This window comes from Octopus bimaculoides, chromosome 19 (assembly GCF_001194135.2).
Source record: "Octopus bimaculoides isolate UCB-OBI-ISO-001 chromosome 19, ASM119413v2, whole genome shotgun sequence".
In the NCBI taxonomy this organism is placed as follows: Eukaryota; Metazoa; Mollusca; class Cephalopoda; order Octopoda; family Octopodidae; genus Octopus; species Octopus bimaculoides.
In genome coordinates this window covers 20,273,020-20,285,180 of record NC_068999.1, presented here as the reverse complement: position 1 = coordinate 20,285,180, position 12,161 = coordinate 20,273,020, and positions in this window count along the sequence as shown.

Below are 12,161 nucleotides of genomic sequence, written 5' to 3'. Positions count from 1 at the left end.
TATAGAGAGAGAGAGAGAGAGAGAGTGAGAGTGAAAGAGAGAGAGAGAAAGAGAGAGAGAGAGGGACAGAGAGAGAGAGATTTAGGTGAGCGAAATTTTAAAATATATTAAATGGCCCGATGGCCCGATTGCCGTAAAGTGTTTCGTATTCACATACGCAAAACACAAACACATTAACAAATTGACTGTGAAGGAGAGACGTGTCATTTCATATATCGTAATATTTATCTCTCTCATTCTCACTTTCTCAATCGCTCTCCTTCAAGCTCTGTCTCCAAATTTTCCGCTCAGCGCACTAACATTTACATTCACAGTTAGTTCTACTTCGTTAGACATGTATAGGAATCCATTATGAGAATTTTTGTTTTTCATGTTTCTTCAATACTTCTATGTCAACTGTATACAACGTGAAACATAAATCTAAATTACGTTTAGTAATCGAGTAATTTGGATGTGATTACAAACTTGTTGTCAACTAGTATGAACGTTTAACGTCCACCAGTGCGAAGAGATTCTAGGTTTGTGATATCAAATTAACGGTATCAAAATGTCTCATACTAAAGGCACATGTTTTGCACTATCACCGACCGACAGAAATTATATAGTGCAAATCGTGTTGTATATACAACACACAAACATACCACACAAAAGTTTGTAATCCACGTTGTTGAAATGATGTACAGCAGATGAAACTGTCAAATAACAGAGGGAAACAATTTTGATCTTTTTCATAGCCAAATAAAGATGACAATAGGGCAGGGAAACATAAGGAATGCTAGATGTTAAAAGAACAAATTTATAGCTAGAATTCAATATAAATTTGATCTATGTTATGATGTCAAATAACAATGACACACAACTATGTGAAAGAAGGAGGAAGGATCGGTGAAAAAGATCATCAACAACAAACCACTAAAGGTAGGTATAGTAAAACATTAGGTTTATATAACTTTGCCATCAGCTAATATTCCTCAGTTGCAGTAGATATTTGTCGGTGACCGTGTTGCGTATATGTGCCGAAAGCTGGTATGTTTAAAGAAACATACGGGTTCTAAATATAATAGATAACTGTTCTTAAATAACCTAGATATCGATTCCATTATGGAATGCAACGACACAAATTCTATAAGGACGCAAAACTGTATTAGAATACAAATGCAATTTTTAGTCTCAAAACAGTGCTGCCATCACCAGGTGGAACAGTACACTCTTTATAAAACTCTTTCGAGTATGTTAATAAATGATATCTATGATTCAGGGATAAGCTAACGGGAAACTTGTCGGGAATATAAATAGCAAAAATGTTGCAAGGAACAGGGATTATGCATTACACTATGCAGTATTACATACATTATTGCATGCAATGACTAACCTTACAATTTGAAGATATATATTCGCAGTTAAGTTGCTCGATTTATTTTTTGTTTCTTTGTCGCTTACTCATGATGAAACTGAATTTGTGTGTGTAAGTCTGTGATTTCCAACCCCTCATATATTCTCTGAACTCTGGGATGCATTCACATTTCATCAATATTTTACCTATATAAACTATATACGAAGTGAAACAAATTTAAATTACATTTCTCAGTTAAATAATATAAAGGTTAAAGACCACCTTCAATCAGGAATAACCATGGAATTGCACCTCGAAAGTTACCCACCACGGCAAGGTTCTTTATAGAAAATCAGCAGTCGCCCATTCATACCAGTCTCCCCTCTACACGCCACCGATTTTATCAAAGCGAAAAGCAAAGACCGATACAGCTTGGCACCAGTGATCTCGCAACTCATTTCTACAGCTGAGTGAACTGACGCAACGTTCCCTTTACTCTATGTAGTTTAGAGGTTGGAATAACAAACTTGTTTCAACTTGCATGAAAATATAATGTTCACACACTTGAAGCAACTATCATAATTAGGAGACAAAGAGAGAGAGAGTGCGCATTCGACATTGTAGAATAAACAGCCTTATCTCCTCAAATTCGTTCAATACTTTCTTAAATGAAGTCAGGATATACTGGAAATTGCCATACAGCCAGAAACAAAACAAAGGAAGTAGTGAAACCTGAACCAGGGCTCAGACGCAGCAACAACTACAACACCAAAAATTTGGTTAATAATCTCTAAGTAGACACGATCCTATATTAATGATATTATATTTCAAATTTCCTTACAATTATTTGCCAACAGCTTTAGCGAAATGTAACCTACGCACCTCAAGCTGGATAAAGACAGCACGAAATATAACCAGGGAACATCGTCCCAAGGTCCATGACAATGGTTTCCTTCAAACACACAGTAACAATCGTTTCGAATATCATGCGCTTAGCACCGAATGTATATACGTAACCTACGAAATTCAACGTCGATGCAAACGATGGGTGTCTTACTACGTAAGAAATTCCTGGAAACCTCACATATTTAGGATTGCAAACCTCCCACAGGAATATTGAAGATTTTCTTTATTAAAAGGTGTTTCAAATTTAATTTGATACTAATGCTGTAAAAATGGTACGTGCAAAGCGAATAATAATATTGCACATATTGCTGCATCAACATACAGAGCTATCACAGAGGACTTTTTCGACATAGTCATACATCTATTAAAGAAATCGGCAGCATCTCATTCATATCATTGCAGTGTCTTTAAAAATGAACATCTGATGCTACAACACATCCGCAGTGGTGAAATACTGTGACCTGGGCATTTAAGATTTGTAGATCTCATCTCTCCCCGTGTCTGACCGCAGTCGTTACTTTTTTACAAAACTTTTCTCCAGAAGATGAATCGAATCGACACTTCTACTGATTTGGTAATCTATTCATTGGTTGTAAAGGGGTTAAAAGGAACAGATGGCGTTCGCATGTTCCGAACTCAGAATGCTGAGAAGAATAAATGAAAGCATTATAATCTAACCGATGGTATACCAACTCTGCCACCCCGTTGAATACCTAGCAAATCAAGAGACTTTTTTAATGACATTCAACAAAGCATTCCCATGACACTCCAAACAGAAAGTACCATATTAAAAAATACAACCTACATGAGTTAGTGTAAGGCTGAGTGTACCATATGCAAAAGGAACAGATCAATCATCAGAATCTTGATACAGAGTTGTCCTTATTCATGCTGTTATTCCGACATTGGATACGACTCTGCGCACGCAAATTGCAGATACGAATTCTCGTATATTTAGCATGCAGATCTAGTAAAAAGGAAAATATGATTATTCCAAATTTCTAATTGTTCCTGTTTTGTAGTCGGTGTACTGGTACAGCTTGTACACATTGACCAATAAAATTATTTTTGATCCTTCTGAATGTGTTCGCGGCACTGTATCAGTATGTGCCTTTGTTGGCCTACCATACCTCTCATTCTTCCAGTATTCTATCTTTTAAAATCTCGTTTATAACTCGGAATGCAGGGCTGCCTACAGATTTAAATATATGTGCACCATATGTTACCCACTTAAGTTGTACGGGGCTTATCATGTCTTCAATACTGGTACTATTTCCTCACAATAATAATTTTATTCGGAGAAGCTTCCCAAGTGCATCATGAGCAAACACTACAAATGCTTTGAATTACATGCAACTAGCTGTTTGTAGAAGTGATTATTATTTTTGTTCAATCCGTTCAATACTTCTACGTTCATGTGTTTGTTCAGATGTCAGTTTGAGATATAGCATGCTAATGTTCAAAGAGTTTCAGTTTGATGCCGCTGAAACAACCAATGTAATATTTTGTCATATGACTTCAGAATATTGAGGAAGATTAGACTGTGATTTATAGAGGAGTGTTCGATTGTGTAGATCACTTCTTATTGGCCTGTAACGATTATGTTCGTTAACTCGTGTACGTTGAGCTTGATGATACTGTGTAACCTATGAGCAGACAGATATGTGATTAAAGCAATACCATCTAAGACCAAATTATTGATTTAGCACTTTCTAGGATTAAAATATAGGCGGAAAAATTTCCATAGTCATGAGGATAGAATGGCTTGTGACTATCATTCCGAGTTTCAACGCTCATCATTCAGTTTGCACCAAAGTCATCATTATCATTAGTGGTCGATGATTCAAGTATCAAACCAGTCTATTTTCTCTCTTTTAGGCTCTCTCCTTTTATCTCTGGAAGTAATCGGCTATGACCAATCCAGTTGAAAAATGGCTTCAGCCACGCCTAGGTACCCGTGAGGCGTATTATAGTATGAGGGTGTCCATAAGAGTGCATAAAAAGTTTAAGGTAGCGTATGATATTAAGGAGTCACGCATGTATGATATTAGCAAATCACGTACATTTTCCTTCGTTCTTGGTTGGATTTTGATTCCACATTCTACTTCAACAGCTACTGACATACACAAAGTTCAATTTCAAAATCCCAAGATCTGCAATATCGATCTTAACCGTATACTCGTAGGAATGTACAGACTTCATGATCGGGCGTCTCTTTCTCAGACTTATTAAGAAAAACAAAACCTAGATGCTCTGCGCTATCAAAATATCCTGTTACAAATGATTGCTTTCATTAATTCTTCCTGGAATAAAAACACTGGGCAAGCCACTTTATTGAATTTAAATATAAATTACATTTTTTCTCTTAATCAGTCTTGACATTTTCATTTAAATTTCAAACTGATATATAGTTACTGTAATTACAAATATATTTTCTAGAAATAATATAATTTGATAATTTTCAAGATTAAAGTCTCTAGCGTTGATAACATTTACTTAACTAATTTGTATTTATTATGATTCAGGAAATTGTATAAGTTTTGCGCTGGTGGTGAGTATGATTTATGAAATCACTAATTATTGCTTCTGTATACAGCACACACACTCGCACGGAATCACACAAAATGTCTTCTAATTGTTTATTGAATGTGAATCTGGTCGATAAACTTTGTGGCTACCAAAATATTGATGTTGTTATAGTTGTTCTTATTGTTGTTCTGTAACCCCAGTTATGTTCAGATCGACTCGATCTTCAGTTTGAAATTAAAATAAGTATTAGATATACGTCTATTTAAAGCAGCTTTAAGAATATCTGCAAACATAACGAATACCAGTTTTTGTTAAATCGTAGAGGGGATTTGTAAGGGATTTCTTACAGCTTGAAGAACGATTTAGAGACAGCGTATTTCATTGGTTTCCACAAATATATAAGATATTAAGCTGTGCTTTGTATCAAATCCTTCAGAGTATATGAATAAACAATCTGAGACAGGCGTCAAACACACCTTTTCCTCATTCGGATGTTTTTAATTCGTCAGACAGTTACTCGAATGAAAACCCGACAAAAATAACACTCTCGAATCGATATTTGATCGACATTTAAGTGAAATAGCTGAAAAGATTATATCGTCTAAGTTTTTAGTCTTGTATTATATATAAAGAAGTTTATGTTACATGTGCCTACTTGCTTATATGTGTATGTTCGTGCATGTGTCTTGTCTATATTGAGAGTCTAAAAACGTCCATTTGGCGTCCATTATAAATGTGCAAACACACGCGCATATAAGTGAATTTGTGTTTTTATTTTCACGTGTTAATGGAAAAAATAATACTTTCTACTACTAAAAGGCCTAACATCTTTGGAGTGAGGAGGTGTAACTGTTACATCGAGACCAGCACTTATTTCATCGGCCTCGCATAACCCAGCTCCTGGTAATATGAACTTCCCCATTATTCAGAATGACTGGCAAGTATATTTAATCAGCGAACACAGCAAATATTAGCACACAAGCTCGCTGCTCTCTTTCACCCTCTCAGTTTTTCGACAGATATATATCAACTTATATATCAACTGTGATTCTCCTAAAACGTTTACTGCATACAGTGCACCTGTTCGTGATCCCCGTCTCTGAGAGTCTAGTAAAATTTGATGAAGTCCACCAATGTCATATACTAAATACTTTTGAACAGGTATTGCGCACCAGGTATCACCCTCGTTGCCAATATTTAGTTTTGTATACAGCAATCTACAGACGTTCGAATGTAAACATATCAATTTCATTAATGTATGATTGCATGTAAATACCATAGGCGCTTCTCTCATCTCTTTTATTTCACTCAGAAATAATGGTATAACCATAGCGCCTATTGATAACTATGCGGATATTAGAAGTGAAAGATAATACGTGTTGCTATATACATAGCAGTTAATGTTCACTAAGTATTCAGTCAACTTAAATTGGAAAGAATCACAGAAAACAAAATAAGACTAGAAACGATTGGATAAGAAAGCAATGCTTTATATTCTTCCTGCAAATTCAAGATATTTCAAAGTTATATCAGTCTATCTTTTCGCCATTTGTATGGAATCCATCAGATATTCTAATATGTTTTTTTAGAATTTAATTAGTTTCAATATTAGAAATATCTTTACATCATGAATTTTAGACTCAAAATTACATTTAATAATTCCTATTTTTAAAACCCGTTCACGTATCTGGTTATCATTAATTATTACAGCCAGAAAAATATATATTAATCAAAATTCTTTAATGTTGTTTTGCAGAAGTTCATATAGAAATTTTTAATGAGGTACTGGATCATCATAATTACCAAGCACACCATATCCGGTAGATTTTATTTATTATCTAAAATTCTAATTACAATTTATCGCCACACTGTCTCGTAGAAACCGGGTTCTCGAGCGTAACGTGTCAAATGTACGAGATTATTTCAATTTTATTGGCGGAATTTATGAACTAGACTTGTTGTAAATTCGTCATTATTTATCAAACCTGTACTAGACTTCAACAGCTTTGGTCATTAGTAAGACTTCGACGACTATAATTCTGTGTAGACTATAGGAATACAATGTAAATTTGTATACGGCAGCACCCCATTTGACACTCATTAATTCTCTGTTTAAGGAGTGAAGTATACAATTATTTCCAAATTACATACTTTAATAGATTTGTAGCAGCAGAGATAGGCAAGTTTATTTGAAATGAGATATATGCTAATGTACAACACTTTCACATTTCGCATTTCGATTGTAAAGTAAACTGTGTTTTGTTTAAACAAATATAATGTTCTAATTGTACAGACTATTGCAATATATGACGTAGTATTTTGAATGGTTTAATGAATATAATATTTTCAAATTTTGGCACAAGGCCGGCAAATTAGGTGCAGGGGAATATTCCCTTTACGTCAAAACCTATGACTCAATTGCTACTTTATTTATCGACCCCTAATGGCATAGTAAACATCAGTGGAATTTGAACTGAAAATATAAATACGAATGGAAAAGCGCTAACGATTCTGCTTTAAGGGTTAATGAATATCATATAGAATATAGTTTCACGCAAGAATTAAATGGAAATATTTATGGCTTGTTTCTATTACCATTTGTATAAATCCCATTTAAACAAATTCTTCATCACTACAGTATTTTAATTGAATACGGATTTGCATCAATGTTATCTCTTAAGAAACAAAGACTGAAAATCACTTCATCCTTGTTAACAGTATGCGAATATAACGATAGCAGTGTGACATATTCTCGCTGAAATAATTGTGATGATAATTGAATAATAGAGAGAAGGGCAAAGAGATTGAGAGTCTAGATATATAATTATGCTATTTAGCAGAGGATTTATCTTTATTGAGCAGAACTATTACGTTCTCGTCTTTACACAATTCTATTCAAATCTTATTCCGGAGACCTATAATGCAATGTTTGTTAACTATTATCATTGCAGCTCTTTGTTGGTATAGAGTATCTAAGACTACATAATTGAACCTTTATTTTATTTTTTTAATAGTAATCTTTATTTCTGGCAGGTCGTCCGAGCACATTTGTTAAAACTCCTTGCGTCAGCATCTATCCACGAATCTCAAAAAAAATCTGGTGACATCTACCACGAGACTTCTAAAATCTTATACAAATGTGGATCTTATATTTATAGCTACGTGAATAGAAATCTTACTGTTTAAAAAGCAGTGTTGCAACCACTCTCTCTTTCTATGTAACTGAATCGAACATGTAACTCCAACCTAACACCAATTTCTTAATTTATTTTTTATCAACGACGGCATTGCATCATGTGTATGAAGCATGCAATATTTATTTCCCCAGAAGAGCTTTTTTATGAATAATATACAGTGCAGTATCAGTAATTGTACCAGATATTTCTGGACTAAACTGTGAAAATAGAAGTAATAGTAAACAATACCCGAAATAATAATAAAATTGGTTCATTCTCGAAGTAGTTTTAGGAATAATTTTCATTTCAAATGAAATAATGAAGCGCTATAAAATCAGTACATAACTTATCAAATGCTTTATATCGAACAGACATGTAAAATTAAAAATTAATGCAGGAGTCTAAAGTTTAAAAGAGAATGTATAACTACAAAAGAAAATATATAGCTACAAAGTTATTTAACAATTACGGCTTCAAGCGATAATTTATGCCTCAGTATATTTTCTGAAATATAGACCTGGAACACAGTTCCATAAAACAATGCTTCTATCATTGAAGTAATTCTCCTACAATGAATAAATATATACTACGTGTTCAGAGACCAAGACCTACTTATGAACTGATCAATGATATATTGAAACCTAAGAAGATGGTTCTACTTTATATGTATTAGTGTTTGCATCAGTGAGCAGAACCTCGCTACGAGACGAGAGGGCAGCAGGAAAAATCTTCACAGGAAGGAATCCTGTCAAACAAATGTTTCGGGCAGTTAGTTCCTGGCTGTCTAATGGAGCAAGACTAGATAGTGGCTCCTAAGTGTCTTCCTGCTGTTGTTGTAATGCCACCTTCTGTGGAGATTGCACTCGAACCTTTTCAGTGCGTTTATTGCTCAGCCACACAAACAATCGCATAAAATTTTCGAACTGGACTTCCTTCTTCCAACATTTAGTGACTTGCTTTCAGTTCGATCTATTATGTCTTTTTGCCAGTAACGATATTGAGGTCTTCTCATCTGCCACTGATATACATTTCATTGTCGTAATTCGATGGCGACCCTTTATTCCAAGCTAACCTGTTACTTAAACCAAGAGTGCTGTAACAAACACCTGCGTACCATCTTCTACCGCACATAATGTATATCGGGACACCTCATTTGGTATTTCTTTTACCAGGCCATCACACTTTCTTATCATGTATTCATGTTGTTCCTCTTCTCTTCTCGCCTCCCATAGGGGAATTTCAATTCAACCAAGATGAAATCAAAGAAAACAAAATAAGACTAGAAACGATTGGGTAAGAAAGCAATGCTTTATAATGCAGCCTAATGCCGACCATAGGACAATATCTGGACTTTGTCCTTTTGTATTGATAATATTTGGATAGTTTTCACGCCAGCCTATGAGGTCTGCATATATTTACCATTCCACTTCAAATTTGAGCTGGTTTTATTATTAGTAATAATGAAAGCACAGAAAATCTATCTACGAGAAATACTTGTGTAGCAATGATAATCGATACGATTAGTCAAATATTAATGCTATATAGGTTTTGTTCTAGAAGTACTTGATAGAAATATGTATATGCATCACTCCTATCTTGACATTATTAGTGATGCTTAGACTTCTTCCTGCCAGGTTACAGAGGTTTACCGTTGTATTCTTCATGTATTTAAATCAGTAGTAGTAAACCATTAGAGGTGAAATTCGTGTTCAATATTCGTTGGAACTATTAGCTTGTTTGATGTTTTCGTGTGCTATGTATGCTTCGATTTATTTCGTTTATTCTACCACATAGAGATAGGGGTACCAAATCATACAAGAAGGAAGCTGGTGGCAAAAATCTGTAATGACTTTTATCTGTAAGCTTTTAATTTTTTTCTCTCCCTTCGAATATGTGCTAATGAGAATTCTGTTTCTCAAAATTATACTGTACACCTCACTGGATACGAAATCAACAGGCAGCACTTATTATATGTGCAAGAAAAAGCTGGATGATGGAAATTTGTGGTACACGCTTAGCAATACGCCACAGAATTTATAACATTAATTAGTCAACCCAGCTGTTAGAAGAGAGAAGTATGTCGTGCAGGTAATTTAACAGATTTTGTCGGAGATTCCTTACCGTTTGGGTTAGACTTGCTCACACCTCCTATTGCGGCTTTCGGCAAAATTGTGGAATTCTGAATCTTCGGAGAATGTGTGACACATTTAACATTTCGATTGTTTTCTTTTCTCTTGACCATGGGTATAATTTACTATGTACACATATTTAATTTAATTAGTTTATTGGATTTTAATATTTATAATTATGCTTGTAAGGGTAATGTTCAATGAAGATGTATTGTTTTGTTTGGCTTTTCTTTTATCTGGATAGAAAAAATTCTCACGTAGTTATATCCCATCATCTATAAGGAAAGAGTGTAAATACTTTAGATGTAGGTTTCAAAGATCTTCTAATCGTAAATTGCAAGTATCGAGTAACATTGTGCATATTCTTTTGGCTAAATTAAAAAGAATATTTGTTTTAGTGTGTTTTGCGTAACACGAAATAAAATGCTGATATTGCTTCGATTTTCTTGATATATAATATACGTCTCTCTCAATTTGAATGTGAACATTCATTAGTTGACATTCCATTGAGAAGTGAATGCTATTATTCATTCCATTGAGCATTTGGAATTCAAATCCATTTAACTTCTCTCAACTTTCATTTTAATTAAGGAAGCAGCTGTCTAGAAATCTTTTCAAGTTCTCTTATGATATAATATCTTTTCGAATAGATTTGCAATACATAACGGATTCTTATGTATGTCTCTTCAACAGATGCTCCCTCACTAATTTGAAACAACGAAAATGTACCACTCAAATGTGAAATTTTGACTTAAATTTTCCTAGGGTTCAAAATTCTACTTTGAATAAAAGGTGTGCTTCAAACTAAAGAAAATATTCACTGGCTGGGCCGGCCATATAATCTATGTACTCGTACTTGCGGAATATAGTAAATATTATATCGGACAAACCAGTTTCGCTTTAAGAAACGGAATGGGTTACAAATGATATTTGTTATTTTAAGCAAGTATATTTCAAGTAGATGTAAGTGAACATAATTTCCGGGTATCATCGAACAACTGTTGAAGACAATTTTTGTGAAAGGGATGCACGTATGCACACACGCATACACACTCTGCGAAAAGTATACACAGTCATTTATAATATTTAATTAGAATAAGGTGAATTTGAGGTAATTAATTAATTAGTTAATTAATTAATTAATGGCTGTCTTACAACTGCTTCTGGAATATCCCAAGTGATAGGTTAGCATTTCCATACACTGGGTATTCAGTCATCAGAGACAAAATCGTAAAGCCCGAACTCTCACCCCTAACCGACCCGAACGAATAATAATACTGGCATGTTATCTTTGACCTTGTATTTTTTGTTATTTTTATTTTATTTTACTTTGGCCCTCATTCATTCTTTCTCACACCTATTCCATTCCTTTTTTTCTCTTTCTCCTTTCTCTTCTATTCACTCACTCACAACCCATATATGTCTATCATGATATCTGTCTTTCTCACTCTGTATACCCACGTGGATCATATTTATACTAACTAACCATTAGATCTATCCCTTCAAAATGAACGCAGTATTCAAAATACTGCCAAAATACGGCCTGAACTTACCTGGGATTACACTTAAAGACCTATACCTTCACGGAAGTACGGACCAACCTCTATACCCTCTGGAAGATGAGTTGAGAACTTTATTTTCCTGTCTGTATTCTTCTATCTACTGTCTTACAATTTATTCTTCTATCTACTATTTTATTTCTTTATAAACTGTGAATTCTCTGTCTAGAACTTTCATACGTACTCACCTTGTCTCTAATGACTGAATACCCAGTGTATCGAGATGCAAACTATGATTTAAGATAATACAGAAACGGCTGTAAGAATCCATTAATTAATTAATTATCTAACTAAATATTCTAAATCGCGTGAGATACTAGAGCTGACTTGTTTTTTGTTATCCTTTTTGTCTCTAATATGTATCTGGTAACTCGGAAGTCTACTACCATCCCTAGTTCCAGCTTCAGCTGTGAACTTGGATCCTAACGGATGACTAATTATACCACTTATACAGAGTGCCTATTCTTTCAGATCACCTGTGAAATTAACCCCTTATAGTCTTTATATATATATATATATATATATATAT